Source organism: Schistocerca serialis, chromosome 1 (genome assembly GCF_023864345.2).
Source record: "Schistocerca serialis cubense isolate TAMUIC-IGC-003099 chromosome 1, iqSchSeri2.2, whole genome shotgun sequence".
NCBI lineage: Eukaryota > Metazoa > Arthropoda > Insecta > Orthoptera > Acrididae > Schistocerca > Schistocerca serialis.
Window position 1 is genome coordinate 1,007,612,515 of NC_064638.1, and position 24,719 is coordinate 1,007,637,233.

At 43.7% G+C, this 24,719-nt stretch overlaps 1 long non-coding RNA gene across 1 annotated transcript in view; it reads right to left on the reverse strand.

Moving 5' to 3' along the window:
* The window catches only part of LOC126413338 (uncharacterized), a 1,775,741-nt gene that overhangs the window by 945,138 nt on the left and 805,884 nt on the right, over window positions 1-24,719 (reverse strand). The window contains exon 4 of the long non-coding RNA XR_007575369.1: window positions 1,738-1,776. This is a non-coding gene — a long non-coding RNA (uncharacterized LOC126413338). The remainder of the gene's footprint in view (window positions 1-1,737; window positions 1,777-24,719) is intronic.

Here is a 24,719-nt window from a genome sequence, read left to right on the forward strand (position 1 = left end):
GCCCTTAATGGCAAGTTATCCTGGGCTTACATTTCAGCCAGACAATGCTCGTCCACATACGGCGAGAGTTTCTGCAGCACATCTTCGTGCTTGACAAAACCTACCTTGGCCAGCAGTATCCCCATATAACTTCCCAACTGGGAACTTCTGCAGCACTATGGGCAGGGCCTTCCAACCAGCTCTCGGGATTTTGTCCATCAAATGCGCCAACAGAATTTCTCAGGATGTGCCTCAGGAGAACATCCAACATCTTTATCAATCAATCGATGAGATGAACCAACGCGTTACTGACTTATCAATTTACAAAGCTCACTCTCTTGGAAAAAATAAACCCATTTTTCTGAAAGTGTAACAATATTTTTGTTTGTCTGTATTCTTTTTTCTTATTAGAGTGTATGTGTCGCTTCTTTCATCTTTGGTAATGATTTGATACTATAAAAACGACGAGCTGCATATTGAACTGTGGGTCTCACTGTAATGGACTCACCCCCACTCTCTCCCTCCCTAATGAAACCCTGCATAGAAACGCTTAATGATATTTGGGTTGAGAGCAGATTAACTTCTCATACTTTGCTTTATCAGTCTAAATATACTACGAAACGACATAATGTTCCAATCGCGGCACAAAGAAGAGTGTAGGGAACCTGAGCAACAAATGCTGTAGTAACTAATCCAATAATACAGCAACAGTTTTTGGCTATAGGGTGTTACAAAAATATACGGCTAAACGTTCAGGAAACATTCCTCACACACAAAGAAAGAAAATATGTTATGTGGACATGTGTCCGGAAACGCTTACTTTCCATGTGAGATCTCATTTTATTACTTCTCTTCAAATCACATTAATCATGGAATGGAAACACACAGCAACAGAATGTACCAGCGTGACTTCAGACACTTTGTTACAGGAAATGTTCAAAATGTCCTACGTTAGGATACATGCATCCACCCTCCGTCGCATGGAATCCCTGATGCGCTGATGCAGCCCTGGAGAATGGCGTATTGTATTACAGCCGTCCAAAATACGAGCACGAAGAGTCTCTACATTTGGTACCGGGGTTGCGTAGACAAGAGCTTTCAAATGCCCCCATGAATGAAAGTCAAGAGGGTTGAGGACAGGAGAGCGTAGAGGCCATGGAATTGGTCCGCCTCTATCAATCCATAGGCCACCGAATCTGTTGTTGAGAAGCGTACGAACACTTCGACTGAAATGTGCAGGAGCTCCATCGTGCATGAACTACATGTTGTGTTGCACTTGTAAAGACACATGTTCTAGCAGCACAGGTAGAGTATCCCGTATGAAATCATGATAACGTGCTCCATTGAGCGTAGGTGGAAGCAAAAGGCATTTCGCTTCGATCTCTTCACCAGGCAAAATTAGAGCTCGGAGCTAATGGCAAGACGGTTATGGCAAGTTTTAGGATATAAAACACTGTATGCAAAGATTTCTGCACGGCACAAAACACCTCCTAATAGGTTTTAAAAGTATTATTGGAGAAGGAATCCACGCAGCGTAAATCACTATCCAATCTGAAGGAGTATTATATAGACTTCATTTAACTTGTGTTCCTGGAAGGGGCTTGACTATGGCAGGATAGCTGATTTAATTGACCACAGCCAGCCACATCTCCGACCGTCGGGAACATTTCGTTACTGTTACCATCAGAAAACCAAATTATTAAAGAACGATTCATACATGAACTATACATCAACTACACTCGTCGGGAATAAACTTACCTGCTAGAGAAGATTTTTCCGATCACTGGGCAACTTGATCTGTAACAGAAGAAAATGAATTACTTTAATATCAGGGTTAAAAAATAACTTACCGTTACAGTAAAACATACATTCGTCTCACATAAACACTTGAAATGCACTGAGTGAAATCTGTTACAAAAGAACAGGTATTCTTTTTAGAGTAGGTAATTTGGTTCAAATGGCTCTGAGCACTATGGCACAACATCAGAGGTCATCAATCCCCTGTAACTTAGAACTACTTAAACCTAACTAACCTAAGGACATCACACACTTCCATGCCCGAGACAGGATTCGAACCAGCGACCGTAGTGGTCGCGCTGTTCCAGACTGAAGCGCCTAGAACCGCTCGGCCACAATGGCCGGCAGTAGGTAATTTACTAGTAAAAAACTGAATAATTTAGCAGTATCTCTCTCTAAACTTCAGTAGATCTTCACAAGAATATGATGTTATCATTAATTGCAGAGCCAACGGCCTTTCCGCCGGTTCCCGTCAGATCACCGAAGTTAAGCTCTGTCGGGCTGGGCTAGCACTTGAATGGGTGACGATCCGGTCTGCCGAGCGCTGTTGGCAAGCGGGGTGCACTCAACCCTTGTGAGACAGACGGAGTAGCTACTTGATTGAGAAGTTGCGGTTCCGATCTCGGAAACTGACATACGGTTGGGAGAGCGGTTTGCTGACCACATGCCCTCCATATCCGCATCAAGTGACGCCTGTGACCATAGGATGACACGACGGTCGGTCAGTAGCGTTGGACCTTCATGACCTGTTCTGGAGGAGTTAAGTTTTTTTATTAACTGGACAGAATTAACAATTCGATTAATGACTTTCTGAAAAATCATCCATTTTATAAATACACTGATAGAAAAAGAATCGCAGCACCAAGAAGGGGTTGTGCGGTACGAAGGAAAATTGGTATGCTTGTTTCTACCCCTGAAGAACGAAGTAGAATCAGACTTCGCTTGGGTCACATAAAGGTGGCACTAGCAGTGCCAATATGAGGATGAAAATCAGGTTTGCTTCAGTTACACGTTATAACGGTCGTGAGCCTTTGAGATTGGACTGGTGATTTCATGTTAGTCAAGAATGTCGTTAAGGTGACCTCACTGAGTTTGAACGAGTTCGTGTAATGGGGCTACGAGAAAGACTTAGCAGCAATGTAGCCACTGTACATGATTGCTGTTACCGGTGGTCACGCGATCGTACGGCCGCAAGAATACCTGTCTTCGGACGGTCATGTGGCACTGCCAAGAGGGAAGACCTCGTTTTCAGTTTGTGGCTCTGGCACATCATACTGCACCTGTACTAGCAGTTTGAGCAGCAGCTGGTATCACAATATCACAATGAACTGTTGCAAATCCGTTACTTCATGGATAGCTCTGGGCGAGATGCTCTGTAGCCTGTATTCCACTTACTGCAAACCATTGCTAGTTAAGCGAGAGCTCACTGGAAGACAGGGTGGAATTCTGTATTATTATTTTTTTGTGAAATCTAGTTGTGCTTTAGTGCCAATGATGAAAGTGTGTTGGTTACAAGGAGGAGAGTTGTGGACATGTAACCATCGTGCCTGCTAGACATACTGGCCCTACGCGTGGAGTTATGGTCTGGGATGTGATTTCGAATGACAGCAAGAGCACTCACGTGGTTATCCCACGTGTCCTGACTGCAAATGTGTACATCAGTCTGGTGATTCGACTTGTTGTGCTGCCATTCATGAAAAGCATCTCAGGGGTGATTTCTAAGAGGATAACACTCGCCCACATAACCACTGTTGTAATACAACATGCTCTATAGTGTGTCGGCATGTTTCTTTGGTCTGTTCGATCACCGTATCTGTCTCCAAGAGAGCACATCTGCGATAACATCGAACGACCACTCCAGCGTCATCCACAAACAGAATTAACCGTCCTTCTATTGAGGGACCAAGTGCAACAGACATGAAATTCCATCCCATAAACCGACATCAAGCGCCTGTACAAGACGATGTATTCATGCCTGCACGCTTGCATTCAACATTCTGACTATTACAATGGTTATTAAAGTACCAGAATTTCTCATTTCCAATGGCTTATCTCGTACTTGCATTAACCTGTGAACTTGCGACGTTACGAGGGCAAATGAATTCCTAAGATTTCATTAGTTTACACTAGTTACCTTTTGGTGCTGCGATTTTTTTCATCAGTATAGAATTGTCAACTAATACATACAAAGTAACTGCTGAAAAAAATTTTGCACCGCTTGCATACCTGCGAACGTGTAGGGCGTGAAAAAACAATATATTATGAAGTGTAAAAAAAGTATTTCTACTGTAAAATGCGGGCACACGTGAAACCAAAACTGGCTGGTTGGGAAGATGTTACACCGGGTTACTCCATCCTGTGCAATGTAACACGCTTGAAACTTCCTTAGCATGCTGTCGGAAAGGGTGTTTCAGATGCTACTGCTGAAGTGTGTCGCACTGATTGTGAAGATTCTGCGACACCTGACCAGTTTAACTAGTCCAAAGAGGGCTCGGTTAGATCCATGTTAATGAATACACAGACTGTTCCATATGGTTCGTTACTGTTTGCTGTGGGAAATAAAACACTGCTGCGTTTTATTCGTGCATTATACAGGGTGCTTCCGTAACAGCGTGCAAAAATGTAATAGGACGTGGAGAACGCTCTACTGAACCATTTGAGGTAGGCAACCTGGGGTCGGGGAAGTCAGCTTAAGGAGATACGAAAGTAAACTTGTCTACTGATTTCTCTAGCACTTCTGTTTTTCAGCTTATTTACAACTAATATGCGTACAAGTGTACACGTACTGTGCTGCTTATTTACATGTACATTTTTTTTTATTTTTTGCAAGGAAACGAGGAGGACGAGCTGATTGCTAGGAAGGCATGATGCAGGTTTTGTTTGCTTTTCTTTTCCGTGAGGTGATTCTGTGGTATCGTATTTGCATTGTCCCATGACAGAACATGCTATGAATCAACGACAGACCTATTCATTTCTCAGAGTTATTCAGAGACGTACAGTACAATAAAGAATGAGCAGTACAGGTACAGTTTCGCAAAACTCACTCACATGCACATTGTGTGTGGGGAAGTACGTTGCAATGCTCTCGCTGCTGAAAGGCTGTACAGGATCATCCGTCACGATGAGTGTTTATTTGGCTCCATCAACGAATGCGGGTGACTGGTTCATTGGAAAGAAGGAACGAGGAACCTGGCAACATGAGGACAACTCGCACATCCGATTTTGAACACGAAGTGCTGTAACGTGTTGTAGCGGACCCTACCTCAAGCACTTGTTGTATTGCAGGTGAAATGGGCGCTGCACGTACTAGCGAGTGGCGAGTGCGCCCATGTCACCCACAACGAGTCCATGTAATGCTTGTGGCACTGCGCCAAGGGTCCCATGTGTCAGAGGTTGCTCCAACAACGGATTGATGACGCTTTGGGGCATGTTATCAGATTGGATCCTATGAAAAATCACATGATAAGCCTACCACGAGGCAGTAGAAAAATCTTTAAAGCAGTTTATAACAGAATACACAGTTTCGATTATATGAGAAAATGTATATTTGTAATTATGGTAATGCAATAATTCCAAATCGTATCCGCAACCTAGAAAATCTCATTTACACATAATCAAACACATTTCGCAAGCTGTAGCCACATATGGAACTATTAGAATGATTTCTTCTCATCTCCGTCACAAAACTATTGATTCACGGAAAATAAGCAACACCAGTCGTAGCTATGAAGTAGCGTGTATTTCACAGATTACTTTAGGCTTTAAGTAATTGCAAATTAGAAATATGTTACATTTCAATCACGGACTTAGAAGGAAAATGACAGTGCGTAAAATAAATCGTGCTGCTGAAAAATGAATATTTATTCCGTAATTTATTCAAACGCTTATTCTTTTTGAGTTCACAGATGATATTTTACGCTGGTATTTCATTTAACAGCATGATAAAAATTATCAACGGGACTTTTTCATTCGCCGTGTGGAATGAAATAGTTACAATTTCCGCAGCAGACACATGAAATAGTTATGATATTCCATTCCGCGACAAATCAGGATCCGATGCTTGATAACAGAAAGCGCCATCTCGGCAAAGAGCCAACCCATTGCACAGCGAGAACGGTTGGGAGAGCAGAAAAGTAAGGTAGCTCTCCACATTAAAAGGAAAGCGTGCTGCGATTGGCCAGCCCTTTACGAAGTCCCGTATGAAGTGACCACGTATGTTAATAATGGCACCTGCTTACTACACGTGCTGTCACGGAAAAGCCTTAATGGTAAGAGATTTATAATTACCGAAATCTCTAATGGCGTGAAATGCCAGTCGTCGTTAAATAATGATTTGACATTTGTGTCTCGTCAATTATTTTCATACTGACTTTGGTAGACTCTTCTATACTACTATATAAAGACAACGGTTGACGTTATAATAAAAAATCTCTAAAAATTCTTGACCGATTTACTTCAAATTTTTACGCCATACACTAATAAACGTACAGACTGACCCAGGCTACATATTTTGTGGATACAGATGTTCATAAATTCATATATAAAAGCTACACTACTGCAGAAAGACAAGACGTTGTGTAACGTTAATACAAAAGATATCGAAAACTTGTTCGACCGATTCAAATTTTGACATGGTGCCCCTATAAACATTACAACGGACATGAGGTATATTTATTTTTAATATGAAAGCATATATTATATAAATATAATATAAAAAGGAAAAGTTTACAGCAAAAATCACGTAAGTTACTGACTGACTTAGTTAAAATACTTTCACGGTGATCTAATAAACATTTAGACGGTCATATAGTAAATATGGAGTGTGCCCGTGGTCTAGGGGTAGCGTCTTTGATTCATAATCCAAAAATCTTCGGTCCCGGGTTCGATCCCCGCCACTGCCTAAACTTTGATAAATAGTCAGCATTGGCGGCCGAAGTCTTCCGGCATAAGAAGTCAGCCTCATTCTGCCAACGGCCTTGTAAAAGAGGGCGGAAGAGCGGATAGAGGTTCAGGGCACTCTCTTGTCCTAGGGGTGGGAAACTGCCCGTAAAGGCGGAAGAATCAGCAATGATCAACGACATGAGGATGCAGAAGGCAATGGAAACCACTGCATTAAAGACACAGGAAATGTGGCCTGAATTTGAAGAAGTGTCATGATGATCTCTCCATTGGCAAAAGATTCCGGAATAGTCCCCCATTCGGATCTCCGGGAGGGGACTGCCAAGGTGGAGGTTACCATGAGAATGAATAATCAACGAAAGGATAACGTTCTACGAGTCGGGGTGTGGAATGTCAGAAGCTTGACCGTGGTTGGGAAACTAGAAAATCTGAAAAGGGAAATGCAAAGGCTCAATCTAGATATAGTAGGGGTCAGTGAAGTGAAGTGGAAGGAAGACAGGGATTTCTGGTCAGATGAGTATCGGGTAATATCGACAGCTGCAGAAAATGGTATAACAGGTGTAGGATTAGTTATGAATAGGAAGGTAGGGATGTGGGTGTGTTACTGTGAACAGTTCAGTGACCGGGTTGTTCTAATCAGAATCGACAGCAGACCAACACCGACAACGATAGTTCAGGTATACATGCCGACGTCGCAAGCTGAAGATGAACAGATAGAGAAAGTGTATGAGGATATCGAAAAGGTGATGCAGTATGTAAAGGAGGACGAAAATCTAATAGTCATGGGCGACTGGAATGCAGTTGTAGGGGAAGGAGTAGAAGAAAAGGTTACAGGAGAATATGGGCTTGGGACAAGGAATGAAAGAGGAGAAAGACTAATTGAGTTCTGTAACAAGTTTCAGCTAGTAATAGCGAATACCCTGTTCAAGAATCACAAGAGGAGGAGGTATACTTGGAAAAGGCCGGGAAATACGGAAAGATTTCAATTAGATTACATCATGGTCAGACAGAGATTCCGAAATCAGATACTGGACTGTAAGGCGTAGCCAGGAGCAGATATAGACTCAGATCACAATATAGTAGTGAGGAAGAGTAGGCTGAAGTTCAAGACATTAGTCAGGAAGAATCAATACGCAAAGAAGTGGGATACGGAAGTACTAAGGAATGACGAGATACGTTTGAAGTCCTCCAACGCTATAGATACAGCAATAAGGAATAGCGCAGTAGGCAGTACAGTTGAAGAGGAATGGACATCTCTAAAAAGGGCCATCACAGAAGTTGGGAAGGAAAACATAGGTACAAAGAAGGTAGCTGCGAAGAAACCATGGGTAACAGAAGAAATACTTCAGTTGATTGATGAAAGGAGGAAGTATAAACATGTTCCAGGAAAATCAGGAATACAGAAATACAAGTCGCTGAGGAATGAAATAAATAGGAAGTGCAGGGAAGCTAAGACGAAATGGCTGCAGGAAAAATGTGAAGACATCGAAAAAGATATGATTGTAGGAAGGACAGACTCAGCATACAGGAAAGTCAAAACAACCTTTGGTGACATTAAAAGCAACGGTGGTAACATTAAGAGTGCAACGGGAATTCCACTGTTAAATGCAGAGGAGAGAGCAGTTGGGTGGAAAGAATACATTGAAAGCCTCTATGAGGGTGAAGATTTGCCTGATGTGATAGAAGAAGAAACAGGAGTCGATTTAGAAGAGATAGGGGATCCAGTATTAGAATCGGAATTTAAAAGAGCTTTGGAGGACTTAGGTCAAATAAGGCAGAAGGGATCGATAACATTCCATCAGAATTTCTAAAATCATTGGGGGAAGTGGCAACAAAACGACTATTCACGTTGGTGCGTAGAATATATGAGTCTGGCGATATATCATCTGACTTTCGGAAAAGCATCATCCACACAATTCCGAAGACGGCAAGAGCTGACAAGTGCGAGAATTATCGCACAATCAGCTTAACAGCTCATGCATCGAAGCTGCTTACAAGAATAATATACTGAAGAATGGAAAAGAAAATTGAGAATGCGCTAGGTGACGATCCGTTTGGCTTCAGGAAAAGTAAAGGGACGAGAGAGGCAATTCTGACGTTACGGCTAATAATGGAAGCAAGGCTAAAGAAAAATCAAGACACTTTCATAGGATTTTTCGACCTGGAAAAAGCGTTCGACAATATAAAATGGTGCAAGCTGTTCGAGATTCTGAAAAAAGTAGGGGTAAGCTATAGGGAGAGACGGGTCATATACAATATGTACAACAACCAAGAGGGAATAATAAGAGTGGACGATCAAGAACGAAGTGCTCGTATTAAGAAGGGTGTAAGACAAGGCTGTAGCCTTTCGCCCCTACTTTTCAATCTGTACATCGAGGAAGCAATGATGGAAATAAAAGAAAGGTTCAGGAGTGGAATTAAAATACAAGGTGAAAGGATATCAATGATACTATTCGCTGATGACATTGCTATCCTGAGTGAAAGTGAAGAAGAATTAAATGATCTGCTGAACGGAATCAACAATCTAATGAGTACACAGTATGGTTTGAGAGTAAATCGGAGAAAGACGAATGTAATGAGAAGTAGTAGAAATGAGAACAGCGAGAAACTTAACATCAGGATTGATGGTCACGAAGTCAATGAAATTAAGGTATTACTGCTACCTAATCAGTAATATAACCAATGACGGACGGTGCAAGGAGGACATCAAAAGCAGACTCGCTATGGCAAAAAAGGCATTTCTGGCCAAGAGAAGTCTACTAATATCAAACACCGGCCTTAATTTGAGGAAGAAATTTCTGAGGATGTACGTCTGGAGTACAGCAATGTATGGTAGTGAAACATGGACTGTGGGTAAACCGGAACAGAAGAGAATCGAAGCATTTGAGATGTGGTACTATAGACGAATGTTGAAAATTAGGTGGACTGATAAGGTAAGGAATGAGGAGGTTCTACGCAGAATCGGAGAGGAAAGGAATATGTGGAAAACACTAATAAGGAGAAGGGACAGGATGATAGGACATCTGCTAAGACATGAGGGAGTGACTTCCATGGTACTAGAGGGAGCTTTAGAGGGAAAAAGCTGTAGAGGAAGACAGAGATTGGAATACGTCAAGCAAATAATTGAGGACGTAGGTTGCAAGTGCTACTCTGAGATGAAGAGGTTAGCACAGGAAAGGCCGCATCAAACCAGTCAGTAGACTGATGACCGAAAAAAAAATACAGTAAATATTTTTAAACAACAAGGGACTGGTCTTCTAGTAACAAAGACTGTGAGAAAGAAAGTGCTGTGCTGTGAAAATGTGCGCTTTCGTTTTCTTTCCTGCAGTAGAATATCATGTAGAATAAAGTGGGAATTATATCAGAACGTTAGAAGTAGTCACAATCAAGCTACAGTAGCCCATTGCAAACAGTATTGTAAGGTGCTTAGAAATGTTATTAGGGAGGTAAAGAGTATGTGATATGCAAATTGAATAGCTAATTCACAGGATAAAATCAAAACCATACGGTCAGTTGTGAAAGAAGATCTGGTCAGCAGCACAAGGTCGACGATATAAAGTCAGTTGGTAGTTACTGATAAATCAGATATAAGTACAGTATTTAACAATAATCTTCTGAGCATTGCTGATGAATTAAATAAAAATTTAGTTTCTACAGGGAATCATATAACTTTCTTGGTAAATGCCTTTCCAAGACTGATGTCTGAAATACTACTCTCTGATACAGACAAGGAGGAGATTGAGTCAATAATTAAATCACTGAAGACTAAGGATTCTCATCGATATCATGCAGTGTCTAGCAGAATATTAAAGTACTGTGCTGCACATGTTAGCCCACTATTTAGCCATATTTGTAATTTTTCCTTTAGGAATAGTCCGCTTCCTGAAAGATTTTAAGTACTCACTATTAAAGCCGCTTTATAAAAAGGGAGAAAGGGAAAATGTAGACAATCTTAGACGTATTTCTATGCAATCAGTGTTTGCTAAAGTTAGTGAAAAGGCTGTGTATGTAAGGATAATTGTTCATTTTATATCGCACGATTTGCTATCAAATGTTCAATTCGACTCTAGAAGTCACTTAACAACTGAAAATGCTATATTCTCTTTTCTCTGTGAGGTACTGGATTGGTTGAACAAAAGGTTTCGAACGTTAGGCTTATTTTTTTGATTTAGCGTTGATCACAAGATATTGCTCCAGAAGTTGAAGCATTACGGATTATGAGTAGTAGCTCACAATTGGTTCACCTCTTACTTTAGCAACAGACAGTAAAATGTCATTACTCATAATGTTGAGAATGGCTGTGATGTGGGGTCTGTGTGGGGTACAGTCAAGTGGAGGGTGCCCCAGGGACCAGTGTTGGGGCCACTCCTGTCCTTATTTATATAAGTGATGTGCCCTCTAGTATTACATGTAACTCTAAAATATTTCTGTTTGCTTTTGACACTAGCTTGGCAGTAAAGATGTTGTATGCAACATTAGCTAGTTTCAGATAGAGCAGTTCATGACCTAAGTTCATGGCTTGTAGAAAATTAACTAATACTAAGTCACAGTAAGACTCAGTTTTTACCATTTCTAGCACATAACCCAACAAAACCTGTTGTTTTAATTTCACAGATTGGGCATATGTTTAGTGAAACTGAACAGTTCAAATATCTACGTGTTCAGATAGATAGTAAACTGTCATGGGAAGCCCATATCGAGGATCTTGTTCAAAGACTTAATGCTGCCATTTGTCGGTATCTGGAGTAAGTGATCGTTCTACACGAAAAACAGTCTACTTTGCTTATTTTCATTCGCTTATGTCGTGTTGCATTATATTTTGGAGTAACTCTTCCCTTTCTAAAAGGATATTTTTGACTCAGAAGCGGGCAGTTCGGGCAATAAGTGGTGTAAGTTCACGAACCTCTTGTTGCACGCTGTTCACGAGTCTCGGTATTTTGACACTGGTCTCTCAATATATATTCCTTACTGTCATTTCTTCTTAACAATATTAGCTTATTCCCAAAAATAAGCAGCTTTCACTCAGTTAATACTCGGCAGGAATCAAACCTGCATTTATATCGGACTTCCTTAACTCTTATGCAGGAAGGTGTGCAGTATACTCCTGTATCTATTTTCAATAAGCTACCACTCGAATTCAAAAATCTTAGCAATAATCCACGCGCTTTCAAATCGAAACTGAAGTGTTTCCTCATGGGTCACTCCTTATATTCTGTCGAGGAGGTCCTTGAAAAAATTAAGCTAATTCTTGTTGTATTGTTCATTGCGTTTACTTAAATTTATGGATTGACTTTTTTCGGGTACATAAACATTTCATTTTTATCTGTTATTCGTGTTATGTTGTAATTTCATGTACTGACACTTTCCATGATTTTGGATATTTGCTTCTCAATTTGGTCCTACGGAACTTGACATGTAAATAAATAAAAAATCTGAATTGCACGAATCTTCGTAATCCGACCAGTTTACAGATTAAAATTGCTCGAAACACCATCCTCGCAGATCCAGCACCAGGAATGGTTTCTCAGATCCCATTTGACCACGATCCCAACTGATTTATCCATTCACCTCACTGTACAGCAATTCATCATCAAGGTTTCTTTGGCAATAAGAATAATAAAGCTCAAGGACAGAGAAAATGGGGCTGTCGAGAAGAGGAGATGGACAGAGAGGTGGAAGACAAATGGGAGAGGGGGCGATTTTTTCCTTCCTATGGTGTTCTGTGGTACAGCATCAACGGTGTAGAACTGTCTTGGTAGCGGAGTAATGTTTTCTATCTTACAGTGACGGAATCACAACGACATCATTGTACTACACGTTGAAGGCGTGGTGGTGGGCCTAGAAGTCCTGTACCCTCATATGGAGTAAGTTGAAGGTTGCTGATAAGATGGGATGTAACTACAAAGGTAGTCAGAGTGGTGGTCGCACCACAGCTTGCACAGAATGAGTGCCCGTATTACAACTCACATTATTAGTGGCCATACCAGGGCTATCATCAGCCATGGCCCGAATTTTAGTCCTCGAGGATGTAAGAGGAAGTGGGTGGCGGTGCCAGTGCCCGGGAGTCATGGTTCCAATGTGTTGCAATCCACTGATGGTGTCACGCAGGGCGTCCATTTTGTCAAAGAGATGCTTTCTCTCGAATGGATGCCTTTAAAGGACTGCGTTGGCCTCCTTATGTAGGGTAACAATTCTTGTGAGTGGAGGGGCATGCATACTCCACTGAAGCAGCTTATCCTGCAGTCTCTAGAGGGCATCCAGCAGAATCTAATCGTGGCCCATGAAGAGGAGCCATATGTGAGGGACGGGCAGACACCGCCCAGTCCCGCCAGAGCTTGTTGTCTAAGGTCACTTCTCTGCTGTTTAAGAGCGCGTATGATGTTTTTATCAGCTTTTGCATCCTTTGGGTGACTTATTCCGCATGTCGATGGAGTAACAGTGTTTTAGCTATCAGGGAACCTAGGTATTTGGTATCTTTGGACCATGGGACCTAGACGCCTTCAGTAGTGATGTTGTGGAGGAGAATAGAGCGCCGTTTGGTGAAGCAGACCGCCGCAGTCTTGGCAGCGTTGAGATCAATCTTGTTGGAACGACACTAGGTGACCACTGCGTCCATCTGCCTTCGGAGACAAGCAATGAGCTGGTCGGTGCTGCGACCGCTTGTGTAGAGAGCCTTATCATTGGCGCATAGTGTCCAGTGGCCGTGAGGGATGACTGGTATATCATTAACATAAATGTTTGAGAAGATGGGAGACAACACAGAGCCTTGAAGGGGTATCTTTCGACATGTGACGTTTGCTCAAACGTTTTCCTTGTGTGTAACCAACTAGGTTCTATCGTAGGGTAAATCATCCTCGACCTTGATACGGATGTCCAGGATGGCCGTCTCTGGCAGGACAATCTCGTGTACAAAATGCTGACAAATCTTGTTATAAACGTTTTGCAGTGCAGAGAAATCACTGACGTCGACCTGATGGAGTTAACACCCTTGGTATCCGAACTGATCCAGACGGATCGTCCCAGCCAACGCCAGACGCTGGGAAATGCGGTACAGTATTAAAGATTCTAGGACCTTCGCCATAGTATTCGGAAGGCTAATGGGCCTATGGTTGGTAGAGATTGTAGGATACTTCAAGGGCTTAGGGATGGCAATCAGTTTTGCCTGCTTTCACTGTGTGTGTAGCCGGGGAGGGGGGTGGGGATGGTACTGGCCATTTGTTTGACAGCGGTTGAGAATGCTGGTAAATAATACCACCGTATTGCGCGGGAGCCGACGGAGGTGTTCGTTTAAGATGCCATCCAAAGTAGGAGTAACTGTCCACACTTTTGCTGGAGGATTCTTTGGACTTCTGTCCAGGACGTAGTGGGCATTAAGAGGTCGTCGCTGCACAAAAGCCATAATGGCTGCCAGAATATCACATCAGTCCTGGAGTTCATAGAGTGTCATGTCTTGGATAAGCTGTTGATTCTGCACTTCAGATACATCGGCCAGAATTTCCACCATATGGATGGCATCATTAGTTAAGCCATCCACCATGTGGATGGGATAGCTCGTCCTCATGTTGCAGTTTTCCACTCGGCGAAGTGGAGGCAGATTTCACATCGCAGACACTCCGTGTGATGTTTATCCCGAGGGTACAAAACTGTTTCCACTAGCGTTGATAGTGGTTCTTTTGGGTTTTCAGTCCACACAATAATGAGGCAAGGCATCCAGTAGGGTTAAAGGCCTAGGTACAACGAAACTAAAGGCCGCCTTTACCTTCTGGATTTTCGTGGTTAAATATAATCAACAGTGTTAACAAAATTGGCAGGCTCTTTCAGGTTGAGGTTTTGCTGGGTGGTTTATTGAGGATGCTAGAAAATTTGCTCCAATACATGATGGTCAATGTAGAACAGACGTCTTAAAACAGAACTACACTTCTAGGGTGCAAAACCCCTGGGTCATGATCAGACACTAGTTCGTGGAGTGTTTCCATCGAAACCTACACCGCAATGTTCTTGAAAATGGCCACATCTAGAAAGTCGGGCTGTCAGCCAGAGCAGACTGGTATATATGTGGGAGTGTGGGGGCCATAGACTGACAGTGCCAGAGTATCTTCCAGTTTGAGGACGTGTGTGCCCTTGAGATTGGCGACGCAAGAATAGCAAGCCAGATGCTTGGCATTGAAGTCTGCCTCAATGATGAGTCCTCAAATGTGCAGAGGGGTTCTTCATGAAGTGGAAGTAAGGACTTGCATATGCCGCAGCAAATGTGATAGCTCCAAGGTGTATAGAGACAGTTACTGCTGTGCCCTCTGTATGTTCCATTGGTTGGAGAGCCTCATGATTGTGGTCGAGTGTCTTATGGAGGAACACTGCCATGCTCCCACCTTGCTCATGAAGGTGATCTGTGCGATAGCAAACAATGTTTTATAGACCAAAATCTTCCATCAGTTTCTGTTTGGTTTCTGTGACAAGTAAAATGTCAACATGTTGGTTGTAGAGAAAGGTATTCAGTTCAGTTTTCATCTGTTTAATGCCATTACAATTAAAAATGCAGATACCTAGATCCCCATGGGGCTGGTGGTTGTGCGGTACGTGATTGTCCATTCAAGCAAAATCTGTCTGAGCACATCAACTCGAGAGATTACGAGCTCAACATCCGACTGACGTGTCTTCTGTTTTGTTTCACGGTTGACAGCTCTGATGGGTGCCTGCAAGAACAGAGAGATGACCTGGAGGATCTCTCACATCATCTCGAACCACTGGGGCGATATACTGGATGGGTTGCTTGACCCTGCAGCGGGCAGGTGTGGGTGTTTCAGCAGGTTGAGAAGGTACCACCACAGAGGGTTGAGACATGTCAACGGGTGAGTATCAGGAGGCTGCAAATAGCGTTTCCATTTGGTGAGCATTGTGATTCATCACATTAGACGGATGAGCAGGAGAAGACTTAATTGCAGCATCAAAGGTGGTCGTAGGGGACAGGCCAGAAGGGACCCCTTTGCCACAGATGTGTCAGGTGCCCAGGCGTGTGTGGTTTGATGGGCGTCGATTTTACCCGTGAAGATGAGGAAACTTGTCTGGTTCTCTGGTGGTGGGAATGGCCGATTTGTTGTTGGCTTCCTTCTTGTGGTGTACAGGACAACTATTCCAGGAGGCAAGATGGTAGGGGTCGTCAGAGGTGCGCAAGCAACGGGCACTCATGGGTTTTTCTGAAGCCGGGAGTTGGCGGCCCTCCGACGCATGCGGCCCAGCATATTTGACACACTAGATAGGCAGTGAGCCGTAATTACTGCTCTGTCGGAAACGTTGACACCTACGGTAGATGAATGGACAATTGCGGCCTTCGTATGATTCAATAGTGCTCAGGAGCTACCCGATTTGGTAAACATGTTCGACTTATTTTCTCGTAAGAAGGAAGGAAACGTAAGTGTCAACTTCTGGTTCTCAGGGTCCTCCTTTTACTATTGGTGGACCAAAGGATCAATGAACTCTGGATGCAGTCATTCATCCCTAACGTCTGTTTCTCTAACTTAGGAGGAAAAGTCTTTGATAAGGACTTTGTCTTCTGTCGCCAGAGACCTGTTGGGTGTAGTAATTCGTTGCCATCGATTTCACGACGTTGAGGACTATCAGATAGTCGTCCATTGTGTCAAGCAGGTACTCCACATGGTTTTTGTGGTATACAGCCTGCCTTTTGTGTTCAGTGTAATGTAATTCGTGAGATTGTAATGCACGATGGAAGGGATCTTCTCCTCCTTTGACGGTGGAGGCGGTGAAGTCTGAAAAATTTGTCTAGTCCGTGGCACCAACAGCAGGTGCGGTTGCCCCTCGTATGGAGGCATCGGAATCCGAATCACGACCGTTGCGAGCTGGTGTAGACGAAACAGTAGTCTACGTAGTGAACGGCTGTAATGGTGTATTTGGTGCCGATGTGGCGTGACTATCAGTGGGTGTGAGTTCTATCTTCAGCCGATCAAGGGAGTCGTTGGCTGACGAGGTGGAAGATCGGTCCCTCACGTGGGGCTGTGGACAAGGCTCTCCTGAATGGGTATTGCTGTCAGCAGTTAACGGTGACCTGTGCTGGGAGGCATGGCACGCTCGGCCCTTAGCCCACTGGGTGGTGTCGGTACCGGCGCCTTCGGCGGCATGACAGGATGGACGTCGATCGGGAGACGACACACTGTCGCGTGAAGGGGCGGCGGAAGATTCGCCTAGCCGCGGATTCCTATCCTTGGCACTATTCATGTATTGTCTCGGCCTGACTGTAGGCAGGGCCCCGGCTGATGTTGTGGGTAGTCACCTTTAAATCCCAGGGAGACCGGGACACGTACGAATAACAACAGCGCATAAAAAAGCAAACGACAATTTAACGTCGACTCAAACACTACGAATAGCAACGCCGAGCGGAACTCGTGACCGTAATGAAAGACGCGCTGGTACTCGCAAGTAAACACTGCGAGGGCTCCAACCTGAACTGACATAGCGACTGCTAGTCCGCGGTGTCGGCCTTGTACCAAAAATTGGCGCGCAGACGCGTGCGCAATGGCGGCCGCCAAAGGACCGTCCTCTATTGAAATCCGCACCCTCTGAAAATACTGTTCCGTCTATGCCGCTCAGGCACATGTGTAAACATTACACTACATGTCCCCCTTCGTCGGAACGCGCGCTCGCAGCGCTAAAATCAACATCAGATGTCGCCAGACGTGTCATTATGAATAAAATGTTTTCTCTCAAAAGAAATTAAAGAGATCACCGGGTCTCAACCTATGTCTAGCTGAAAAAAGCCGTCACGTTTTAGAAGATCTTGCGCTAGGCTTACTTCCACAGCTATGACTGACTGAGCTGCGAAAAACGAGTGGGGCGCTCCTGTTCAACGCACCTTTTACGTACTGTGCATATCGTCTGACCTATGTAAGCTTAGCCACACTCGCAAAGAATTCTCTAAATTCCGACCTTCCGCAATCCTAGATCGTCCTTTACCAAAACGAGAAGAGCACTAATATTCGCCGGTGGCCAAAGATTACCTCAACTTGATGTTTCCTTAGGATCCCGCCACTACAGACGAACGGTTGCTGACATATGGAAGGAACACACTGCGCTTCTACAGCTCTTATCTTCGTTTTGATGTTGTGGGTAGTCACATTTCACCCTACTTAGCATTATACTAATGTGATGTGGAGAATAACCATTACCTTTCAGCACCGATTGTAGACGTTCTAGATTCTTTGTAAAGCTGTCACCATCAGGAACATGTCCCCGCTGCACCAACGTTCTAAGGACGCCGGTAGTTTGTGAAGAGTGATGGCTGCTCGACGCTTGCAGATAGAGTTCAGTATGTGTGGACTTACGGTACACGGGAAAGCCCTAGTGAACCATCCACTTTCCTACTAGGTAAGACGTCCATAAACGGTAAGCAACCATCCTTCTCTATATCCATCGTATGTTAGATGTTCTCGTGGACTGAATTCAGATACTGCAAAAAAAGTAGCAGTTGTTCCCCACTATGAGGCCGCACTACAAGAGGGTCCTTTAGATATCGCCAGAAGACTCTGTTTAAGTTCTGCCGAATCAAGTGCCCTTTTCTCAAAGTCTCTCATAAAAACATTTGCTACCAGAGGGGTGACAGTACTGCCCATGTCAACAGCGTCAGTATGCTCAAAATATTCGTTGTTAAATAAAAGTAGGTTGAGGGAAGGACGTGATGGAAAAGTCCTGTTATATCGGCAGTGAACTTATTCCTGATGAGTGACAAAGAGTCCACAATAGGAATCTTAGCGAAAGGTGAGATGACTAATAAGTCATTTTCATGAATTGAAATAACTGGAGTCCATTGATAAGGTCACCAGAGTTGCGAACATGATGCCCGCAATTCCACGCGAGAGGTATGAGCACAGAGGCAAGATGGACAGCCAAATCATAGGTGGGGATGATCAGCCGTATCAGAACCTCTTTTTCATGAATCTTCGGAAGAGCTGCCATCGCTCTTCACGAACTACCGCCGTCCTTAGAACGTTGGTGCAGCGGGCACATGCTATTCCTGATGGTCACAGCCTTACAATGAATCTAGAACGTCTACAGTCAGTGTCGAAAGGTAATGGTTACCCTCCATATCAGATTAGTATAGTGCTAAGGAGGAAGAAACGTGATCACCCACAACATCAAAAAGGGCATAAGAGCCCTTCCATATGTCAGCAAACATTCGTGTAAAGTGGCGGGATCCTAAGGAAACATCAAGTTGAGGTAATCTTCGTACACCGACGAATATTAGCGCTCTTCTCGCTTTGGTAAAGGACGATCTAGGACTGCGAAAGGTCAGGATTTAGAAAACTCCTTGCCAGTGTGGCAAAGCTTACATAGGTCGGACGATATACACAGTACATAAAAGCTGTATTGAACATGAGCGCCCCAGTCACTTTTCGCAGCATAGTAGTTCGGTCGTAGCTGAGCACTGTATTACCATAGAACACTGTATGGATTATTGTGCCACAAATATCGTTACCCCGCCGATATCTTTTTGGGATTCAGTAATTAAAGAATCTGTGGAAATACGTCTAGCACAAGATGTTACAAACCGTGGCGGCGGCTTTCCACTGGACAAGATTTGGGACCCGGTGATCTCTTTAATTTCTTCTGAGACTCATCTAACGTTTATTTTCGCGAGAGAGCGTTCCGACAAAGGCCGAGCGCAGTTTCACCTTTACGCATGCGCTGCGCGGCACAGATGGAACAGTATTTGCGGAGGACATGATTTCGATAGAGGACGCTCCTGTGATGGCCGCCAACGTGTATGCGTTTCTGTGGAACTTTTTGCTATAAAACAGATACCTGGAACCAGCTGTCTCCAGTGGCGGTCCCCTGGACTTGGCTGAACGGTTGCCAGCCGAAATATTGTGGCAAAAAGTCAACATGATCCAGCTGCATTCCCAAACGTCATGGAATATTCAGCACTCCGGGAAAACTTCGAGAATCACAACATAGGAAGAGTTCCTCACGGAAGCATTAATGGCCCAATACTAACCATAATACACATCATGACTTGTTAGTCATGGGCTAAATTCCCTTTGCTGGTGACAAGAATAGTATAGTCACTGGAAAAATAATAGAACTCCTTCTGGAGTGGATGAATAAGATCCCCAAGGAAATTAACAACCGACCAATGTGCAATAAAATAGCACTGAACATGAAGAAAGGAACGCCTTACATTTCAGTTTGAGGAGGAGAAAATGACACTAGTAAATTATCTGTAGAAGCGTGTCTACAGAGTGCATAACAAACAGAAAATTTCTAGCAATGAATAGTGACATAGTCTGCTCAGCTTTGTAGCTCAGATGTTTACTCATAACGGCGCAGTACACTGAAGTTGGTAGATGGCGCTTTTAGTTTTATAGTACACTGAATAACCAGTAGATGACGCTGTTAGTTTTCTTTTAACTCAGTGACAAATTTTCTGAAGCTTATATCAATGATAAAATTATGCCCCGCCATCTTATCTTTATGAATACAGACTGAAATTGGATCTACATGTCTAGGATGTACGGATTTACTAACTTTGCTTTGTGTTTTAAAAACTTAATAACATTGCTTGACTTCTTTTGACAGCTTTATTTTTATTCCTTGCCAGGAAAAAGGAATTTACGAGGGTCGTACACAAAGTAAGTTCCGTTTCTATTTCCATCCGCGGCAGCGCTGCGATCGCAGTTCCGAGCATGCGCGGCAGTTACTCTGACTCAAGGAGAAGACATGTACGCCATTTTCAGATCTCTGCTGCCGACGTGTGCTTTGTAGTGCTTCTTTATTTCAGCCGTGATTGAAAATGCCGCCGCGTGTGAAATCAGATATGTGTTTCATTTTCTAAATCCAAAGGAAGTTAAAACAAAGGAAATGCATCCGCAAATCTGCGAGGTTTACGGAAAAATGCTATGAGTAGTTCAATGGTTAGTTGGTGGGTCACAGTGTTCAATGAAGGAAGTTATCAAGTGCACGATGAAGAACGAAGTGGACGCCCTTTTGTGGTTACTGATGAACTGGTTCACACAATGGAAGAGAAGATTAAGCACAACCGTAAGTTTACACATAGCACCCTTGCTATGGAAGTTGCGCAAATCTCACGATCACTAATTCATGAAATTGTTACTGAAAAACTGAGATTTCGAAAGCTTTGCTCACGCTGGGTACCCAAAATTCTTATTGAACAACACAAAAAACAACGGATGGGCAGTACACTTCAGTTTTTGACGCATTGCAGTGAAGAAGCCGATGGTTTTCTTTCTCGGTTAGTCACGGGGGATGAAACTTGGGTATCGTGCGACACCCCTGAAACAAAACGGCAATCATTGGGATGGAGGCAAACTTAATCCCCAACGAAGGTTAAGCGTAAGCAAATCTTGACACCTCGAAAAGTTATGTGCATTGTTTTTAGGGACAGAAAAGGCACTTTGCTAATTGATTTCTTAGCACGAGGCCAAACAATCAATGCACATGGTTACTGCGAGACCATTAGGAAATGGCTCCACGCAATACAGAACAAGCGCCAAGGATTACTGTCAAAAGGTGTTTTTTTTCCACGATAATGCCCGAAACGGCGAATGTGACCAAACAACACTTACGGGAATTTACTGGACGCGTTTGATCATCCTCCGTAAAGCCCGCACCTCGCTCCTAGCGACTTTCGTCTCTTCTTACACCTAAAATCTGTCCTTGGTGGTCAACACTTCAGAGATGATGACGAGCTCAAATAACATGTTACCACATGGTTGAATACGCAGGAGGCAAACTTCTATGAAGAAGGCATGCAAAAACTTGTGCCATGCTATGACAAGTGCTTAAAAAATTTCGGAAGCTATGTAGATCAGTAGTTTAACAGTTGTAGATTTTTGCACAATAAATGCTTTTCTTGTATCTGTACAAGTTTGTTATATATAACCAAACGGAACGTACTTAGTGGACATACCTCGTATTATGTCTGCTTTGTGATTTGGGAGTCTACTCATTTGTGTTTAGATTTTTTTTATGAGTAAAAATCTCTAGAAAACGGTCGACTCTTTCCGAGTACACCAAAACAGTTAAGATATTGAGGCCTATGAGGTCTCAAGAATCCAATCAAGATCGTGAGGTAACAAAAATAGTTCAAATGGCTCTAAGAACTATGGGACTTAACATCTTAGGTCATCAGTCCCCTAGAACTTAGAACTACTTAAACCTGACAACCTAAGGGCATCGCACACAGCCATGCCCGGGGCAGGATTCGAACCTGCGACCGTAGCGGTCGCGCGGTTCCAGACTGAAGCGCCTAGAACCGCTTGGCCACCAACGGCCGGCGTGAGGTAACACTTTTCAGCTCGAGAACATCATACTTTACTCGCTCTCTGTGAAATTTCTGCCTAAAGTGAGGCGCGATTCAACTCCGATCGAGAACCTCATGCATTGTCTTGCTCCTCAGCATCCTTCACTAACTGAGACTTATAGTTACTACTCTGTCTCTCGCGCAGCACCATAGAAGCGGAAATTTCAATGTGATTTGGGGCATTTTTTATCCTTTGAAACCTATTTGTTCTTATCAGGCCATCATTTCGTTTGAAACAGGTACAATTCCTAGTGAAATTATTTTATTCCATGACCATAAACAAAACACAGGGCCAGAAACTGCGTGTTGCGGGCATCGATCTTAGTGTCAATTGCTTTCGGCATGAGCAGTTGCACATGGCTCTCTCCTGTCTTAGTGAAGCAAACAAGCTCTTCGTTCATGCCTCCAATCACACTACTTCAGACGTTGCACACAGAGAAGCTTCATAAGTAACAATAAAGTAACAGTAAAGTCTCGGGCATACTTATAAATAAATACTTGTGCAATGTCAGGTTTCTCGGATATTTATTAAATAGCTTATTTGGAAAATATTATTGTAGACTAAGGGTTAACCGAACGCGGTAGCACTGTTTCAGATTGACGTTGTTATTCAGAAGGGTGGAGGCTCCAATTTTCATCTGGTCCTCCTGACTTAAAGTTTTCCATGGTTTCTATACATTACTTCAGGCAGACTCCAAGATGTTCCTCCTTTAAGGCCACGGACTAGAACCTGTGGCATCCTTGTAAGGCAATACCTGTAAGTATTTAAATGTCTGTATTTAAGAATAAGGTATTATTTTTTGTTTTTAATTTGTAATGCGTGTCCAATATCTCTGTAAAAGTGTTCTACGAATGTATAAAACTTTTACTGCCACTACTACTATTACTACTAGTATTACGACTACGACTACTACCGCCATTCTACGTCTGTGTATAGTCGCAGCGAACTAACAGCATTCCGGAACACACACTGCAAAATTGCAGCCGTAACTGCGTAGCAGTAATAGATTGGCAGTAGGCAGCATTGTTTACTTATTTAATTTACGAATACAATGAGTAACGCAACCGGTGATTTTGCACTTAGTCACCGGTTACCTGAAAGTTGATGAAAGGAGTACTGTTCGTAAATTTGAGAGAAATTGAGAGTGAACTTTCGCAGCAAAAGTATCCCAAAACATTAGAAACACGTAAAACAATGCGTCTCTCGTCTTGATCTTATCACGTTAGTCCTTGGGAAATGCTCCCCATATTCCAGATTTCGCTCTGTCAGTTAAAAGTTCTCACCCAAATGGGCTGCATCCATGGCAGGCTGATGATAGTTCTTGCTAAGGTTGTGAACAGGGTATCGTGGATTTTGCTACCGTGGACTTTGAGTCCCGTGACGTCAACGAGGAGTTTGCCACCACATAAATTTTAGCAGTGGCTTTTCCAGCCGTCAAAAGAAGTTGTAACACGGGGGAGGAGTAACTCTGGTCAGACGTACCACAGTGCAAAATTGGTTGATGATAGCCGTGGCTTTCTCGACCGTTTTATAATAACAGTATGACTTCGCGTTTCATCCAGTTAAAAAACGAATCATTTGTATACTTGCTTGACAAATAGTTGTTAGGATTTCCGAGGATGTGTTTAAGCTGGAACCTAAGTGTACAACTTAATTTTCTGAAAATAAAACGAGTAGCAACGACGGTGCACTTCTCTGTTGCCGAGAGTGGGAGAGACCCTGTTGGGAAATAGGACAGTGCAAATGTGGCTGGTAGGATGTGCCATGGTAGCTGCAGCACGTACAAAAGAGGTCTAAAACGTATTGTCTGAAAGCCCACGTAGCCGTGAACACATACACGTATCACGCAGAACATTAGGACCACCAACCTAATAGCCGATATGTCCACCTTCGGCACTGAAAACACGGGCTACGCTTCGTGGCATGGAAATGAGCTTTTGGCGTCACTGGCCGGGAGGCCCCTTGTGGGGCAGGTACGGCCGCCTTGGTGCAGGCCTTATTACATTCGACACCACATTGGGTGACCTGCGCGCCGGATGGGGATGAAATGATGATGAAGACAACACAAGCGGAGAAAATCTCCGTCCCAGCCGGGAATCGAACCCGGGCCCGTAGGACGGCAATCCGTCACGCTGACCACTCAGCTATCGGGGCGGACATGGAAGCGATGGAGCCTGGCGTACGTCGCTGGATTGAGCTGGCACCACATCTGCACACACAATTCAACTAATTCCCGTAATTCCAGGAAGACGGGCGATGAGCACTGACGCCAGGTTCATTCACATCCCAGGTATGCTCGATCGGTTTCAGATCTGGCGAGCTGGGGGACCAGCTCATCAAACTCCATCGTACACACGCCTTTCACCATGGCGCAACCAGTGTACGATACTCATTGGCCGTCTTGGTGCCTTGCACCACCAATGGATGCCCACGTGAATGTCCCCCAAAGCATAATGGAGCCACCGCCAGCTTGTCGTCGTCCTGCAGAGCAGGTGTCAAGGACCTGTTCATCTGGAAGAGGGCGGATTTGCGACCTCCCCTCGGCATGGCGATAAATGTATCGAGGTTCATCATATCGTCCAACGCTCTGACACTGCGCCAACGTCCAGTTCCAATGTTACGTACCCATTTCAGCCGTAATTGCCAATGTCGTGGTGTTAACATGTATGGGTCGTCAGCTGTGGAGGCCCATCGTTCGGCGCACTGTGTGTTCAG